This window comes from Dermacentor silvarum, chromosome 4 (genome assembly GCF_013339745.2).
Source record: "Dermacentor silvarum isolate Dsil-2018 chromosome 4, BIME_Dsil_1.4, whole genome shotgun sequence".
In the NCBI taxonomy this organism is placed as follows: Eukaryota; Metazoa; Arthropoda; class Arachnida; order Ixodida; family Ixodidae; genus Dermacentor; species Dermacentor silvarum.
In genome coordinates, this window is record NC_051157.2 from 192000257 (window position 1) to 192006171 (window position 5915).

The window sequence follows — 5915 nt, forward strand, 5'->3', positions numbered from 1 at the left end:
CTTGAAAGAGTATTGTTAGGGCAGCGGTTTCCGCTACCGGGGTTCCTATATCTTTCACCATAGCTCTCTAAAAATAGTTACAGTGGAATTGCCGGTTCGATTGTTCCTCTGCTACTACAGATTTATCATATATTTCTTCTGAATTTTCCCCAGACATAATTGTATTACAAGAAACCTGGCTCTCAAATGATCAAAAGTTTTCCTAAAAAATTATACATTATTCGTTTGGATCGCCCTACCGAGGTGGTTGCGTTGCTTTCTTGATTTCAACAAAATTTGTCACAAGGCCATGATATCGTATCAATGTATGTCTGCTGATGTGAAATTTTAGCATTAGACATAACCACTTCCGGGCTGATCCCCTTTTTCCCTAGTTAAATATATATTCCCGGCAGGTGTGCAGGATACCCGATCTCTAGACATCGCATTAGCTTCGTGCAAAAAGGACATAATACTCGCTGGTGATTTCAATTCTCATCATGTGTCTTGGGGATTTAAAAACTGATTTGGGTGGAAAACGCCTGTGGGAATGGACTCTTGACAATACCTTTCTTGTCTAAATTCAAAAGTGTTACGTTTGTTCGCGGCCATTCTCAATCAGCCCTCGATCTCACTTTTTCCAGCTCACTCTTTAACTATATCCTCGTGGAAAAACTATAGACTGTGCAACCAACAGCGGCCACCTTCCTATTATATTTTAGATGATTTCTCTGATTGATAACACATTTGTAAATTATGACAAACTTCAAAAGGAGTTCAAGTCTACGATGCTCTCCCGTACGAATATGCAAGAGGACATTAGGGCTATGAGTCTCTGTGCAGTTTTAAAACGTTCCTTAAAGAGTTCAGCTTTTAATTTAAACTCCGTCACAGGTAAATCTTTTAGCCCGTGGTGGAATTCAGAATGCACGCGGGCTCACCGAAAACGGAAAGCTGCCTGGAAGAAACTTCTCTGTAATCAATGTCCGAAAAATTGGGCGGATTACCAATTAGTTGCTGCATCTTTCAAGCGTACGATCGCTAAAGCCAAATATGAGTATCACGAGAATAAATCAACATATCTCTCTAATTCTAAAATCAAGAAAGCCCTTTTTAGATTTTTACGCTCACGAAATATGACTCCGGTTCCAGCAAATATTGACTCTTTCGTCCTTTCGCCACGCGAATTGTTCCGAATTATTGAAAATATTGGAAAGGCCTAGAAGACAGGTTTTCTTCAATGGTTCCGCCATACCAATTGAAATCACTACCGCTAGAAGAATTTAAGGAAGTTACGTTTCAAGAATTGGCGGCTGTTGTTCGCTCTCTGCCTTCTTCAGCGCCAGGACCAGATGGAGTCACCACAGCTGCGATAAAAATTCTGTATGAATTGTCCCCGCACAAAATTTTAAATATGGTAAGTTATTCTTAAAAATGCCTGTATACCCTCAGAATGGAAAATTGCTGAGGTAATTCCGATACTCAAAAACAAGAAGGTGCATATTGTTTAAATAATATTAGACCAATTTCTCTCACATCCAACTTGGTTAATCTAATGGAAAGAATTTTGAATGGCCGAATGACGACATTCATATAGCTGAAAACTCAATACTAGCCCCAGTCAAATTGGCTTTATATCAGGGTGCTCGATATGGTGTGCGCACGTAGATTAGAGAGTCGAGTACAACTTGCACGTCGTAGGAGAGAATATTCAGCATTGGTGACTTTAGATCTAACTAAAGCTTACGATTCCGTGGAGCATGGACTTCTGATAAAGCAACTAGACATGTACAGGTCTCCGAAATATATCACGGCGTGGATTGCAGAATTTTTAAGGGAAAGAGAATTCTATTGTTTTCAAAGCGGATGTTCATCCTCAAGGTGTAGGGAGAAACGCCGAGTATATACCACAAGGATCAGTGTTATCTCCTGTTTTATTTAATATATTTTTAAGCTCCATTCCTTCGCTCCAGGACATTCATGTATACGTTTATGCGGATGACATCGCTTTTTTCGCGTCCAATGATGATCTAAATTCACTGTATCAATCGTTACAAAATTACTTATGCATGCTTGAAACCTGGATTGATAACATACATATGTCTCTGAATGTTAGAAAAAGTGCACTTCTTGTCTTTCCTTTAGATGTTCCCATTAATATTTCATTGGCATATCGTCAAGAGTTCATTCCCCAAGTGAATTGCCTTAAGTACCTGGGAATCACGTATAATGGGTCACTAAACTGGAGAAGCCACATTGAAAGAGTTGTGTCAAAGGCTACTCGTGCCGTGGGATGGCTACGTAAGAACAGTCACCAACGATATGGGCTGCGATGGCATACATTAATTATGATATATAAAATGTATGTCCGACCCATCATGGAATTTGGGAGTGTCTTGTTTTCTGGTAGCCCAGCTTATAAAATTCAACCTCTGATAATATTAGAAAGGCAAGCTCTGCGATTGTGCCTTGGACTCCCTAAGTTTGTTGCCAACACCGTGCTGTATATGGAAGCGCGAATACCAAGCTTAAAAAGCATATTGAGGATTCTTACAGTTCAAACGTATCTAAAAATTTACGAATTTCCTCAAAGAAGATCAATGTATATTTTTATTAACGAACCAAGTTCATTCTTTAATAGTCATTGGTCGCGATTACACACCCCTCAGATCGTACTCGTACAGGCACAGCTATCACCATTGAATGTGCAAATTCAACGCATTCACCCAAAAAGTCAATCAAAAATAAGCCTCCAGATAGAATTTGATGATATCTTCCCCTCAAATGCTAAACTAATGCCATACCAAAATTTAAATGATCAATTACAAGATTACCTCTCTCTCACTTGGAAACAAACAATATCATAGCCACTGATGCTTCACAGTCCGAAGAGAAGGCTGGCGTAGGCATTTTCTCCCCTTCTCTTAATTGGTCCTTTTCTATTCGCCTTCCAGATTACACGCCTATTTTCATCGCAGAATTATTGGCCATTGTTCTAGCGCTACGTAAACTTCCTGCAAATCAATCAACAGCTGTCGTAGGTACAGATTTTCTATCGGTATGTGTGTCGCTTTCCACGGAAACGAATTCAGCTCTCCTTAGCTTGTTTCACGATTTAGTCCCTGAAAGTTTACAAAAAATTAACTTGCTGTGGCTTCCTGGCCACTGCGGTTTATATCTAAACGAAATGGCAGATCTATTAGCAAGAACATCTCTTAGTGAACCTTTGATCCCTGTTTTACCGAGTACTTCTTATGTCACTGCATCGAGATACAGAAAATGTTGTTTGCAGAATGTTTTAAGCAACTTACCGCTGAAACCATCTCCAGACTTTCAGCATCTCGGTTTTTGCTGGAATAAACAGTGGTGCTCTTCTCGGCAGTTGGAAGTTACTTACACCAGACTACGCTGTCGCATCCCGCAATTGAATTTTTATTTACATAGAGCTGGTCTCACGATGTCTCCTCTATGTCACAACTGCAAGGAAATTGAATCAATAGAACATTACTTTTTATCATGCAAACGATATTCACACCACAGAAAGTTATTACTGGAAGCTCCACTCTACAAAATGGGATTAGGTTTAAACATACCAGTATTGTTATCATTTGGGGCCTCAGCACTAGGCTATAGTCCCAGAGACGTGTGTTGCGCAGTATTTAATTTTTTAACTGAAACAAAACGATTACCCTGCTAATTATTGCATTTGTATTCTACACATCAGATGCATTCATATCACCTAAATTGATTTCTCGAAATTGTTTTGTTAATATTACCTCCCCGTGGTTGTAACAGTTCTTCACTTTCACCTTTTCAATTAGTTTGACTGGTCGCTCGCATGGAAATCTAGTTATTGCGACATCTGCCTTTTTTTTTTTGTCTTTTACTTGGCGTTTCTTGCTTGCTTGTTTTCAAATATGAATTTTCTTTAGCATTCCCACTGCCACCCGATTCTTGGCCTTTCCCCCTTAGTGGGTGCGAGTCATGACAGAGGTACATCATCACCATCATCATCATCATCATTACCGTCGTTTTGTCGAAGGATTTTCAAGGATCGCCGAACCATTAACGAGACTAACACGCCAGTATGTACCCTTCGAGCGGACGGAAAAACAACAGGAAGCCTTTACAGAATTGCGGAAGCGACTGCAAACAGCCCCCGTGCTCGCGCATTTCGACGACAAGGCTGACACACAAATCCACACAGGCGCCAGCAACGTGGGGCTCGGTGCTATACTCGTTCAGTGGCAAGACGGCGCCGAACGAGTATTAGCCTACGCGAGCCGCAGTCTGACCAAGGCGGAGGTCAACTATTCCACGACTGAAAAGGAGTGTCTAGCTGTCGTTTGGGCCACCGGCAAGTTCCGACCCTACCTTTACGGCCGACCTTTTCGCGTGGTAAGTGACCACCACTCACTGTGTTGGCTTGCGAGTCTTAGGGAACCTTCAGGCCACCTCGCTCGTTGGAGCCTCCACCTTCAGGAGTACGACGTCACAGTGGTATATCGATCCGGACAGAAGCACGGCGGAGCTGACTGCCTCTCACGTGCACCTATACCTTGGAAGCCCTAAGATGTATAGCAAGATTTCCCGTTTCTTGGTGTAGTAGATACTGTCGAGATGGCTGACCTCCAACGTGCAGACAGTACATTGCTCCCCCTCATCAGATATCTTCAGGGAGCCGACGTTGTTGTCCCACGAGCGATGTCACGAGGTCTGACTTCTTACTGTCTCCGGAACGACGTGTTCTACAAAAAGAACTTCGAAAACAGCCAAGAAACGTTCTTTCTTGTCGTCCGAGTTTCACTGCGCGAAGAAGTGCTGCAGGCGTGTAATGACGACCCATGTGCCGGACACTTAGGCTTCGCGAGGACGTTAGCGCGCATACGCCAGAAGTATTACTGGCCACAACTATTCTCGTCCGTTCAGTGCTACGTGAGAAGCTGCCATGATTGTCAACGGCGCAATGTTCCACCTTTGAAACCTGCTGGTCTTCGGCAACCCCTGGACCCTCCTCCAGCACCGTTTCAACAGGTGGGAATGGACCTCCTCGCTCCGTTCCCTACGTCATCCGCAGGAAACGTAGGGAACTGCGACTATGGATAGTCGTCGCAACGGACTACCTAACGAGGTACGCAGAGACCAAAGCTGTGCCCCGCGGAACCGCTACAGAAGTCGCGATGTTTTTTGTCCATGAAATCGTGCTACGTCATGGGGCCCCTTCCATCTTAATAACCGATCGAGGAACTGCGTTTACTGCTGACTTAATGCAAGAGATCGTCACGCTGACCCCCACCAATCACCGGAAAACCACGGCCTATCACCCACAAACTAATGGACTAACCGAGCGCCTCAACAGAACTATGGCCGATATGATCTCGACGTACGTTGACGAAGAGCACAAGTCCTGGGACCAAATTCTACCATACGTGACATTCGCATACAATACGGCTATGCAGGAAACCACCCGATTCACACCATTTGAACTGGTTTATGGGCGCTGCGTAACAACACCTTTAGACGCCATGCTCCCGGTAGACAACGGAACAACAAGAAGTGACAACGCTGACGACATCATCCAGAAAGCCGAAGAAGCTCGGCAGCTTGCTCGCAACCGCATCCGCAACCAGCAGAGTGCCGACGCCCACCGTTACAACAGTGGCCGAAGGAACATCCAGTACGAACCCGGCGACTATGTTTGGGTGTGGACACTCGTCTGTCATCAGGGGCTGTCAGAAAAATTACTGCGCAGATACTTTGACCCGTACAAGATCGTCAGGCGACTCAGCGACGTGAACTACGAGGTCGTCCCTCAGAGTACTAATATGAGCTCGAGCCGAGATTGTCCACGTAGTACGGATGAAGCCGTACTACGCCCGCGAAGAAGTGCCCCTCTGATCAACTCTCTCCCACGCCCTCTGTCGCCCTTTACCCTC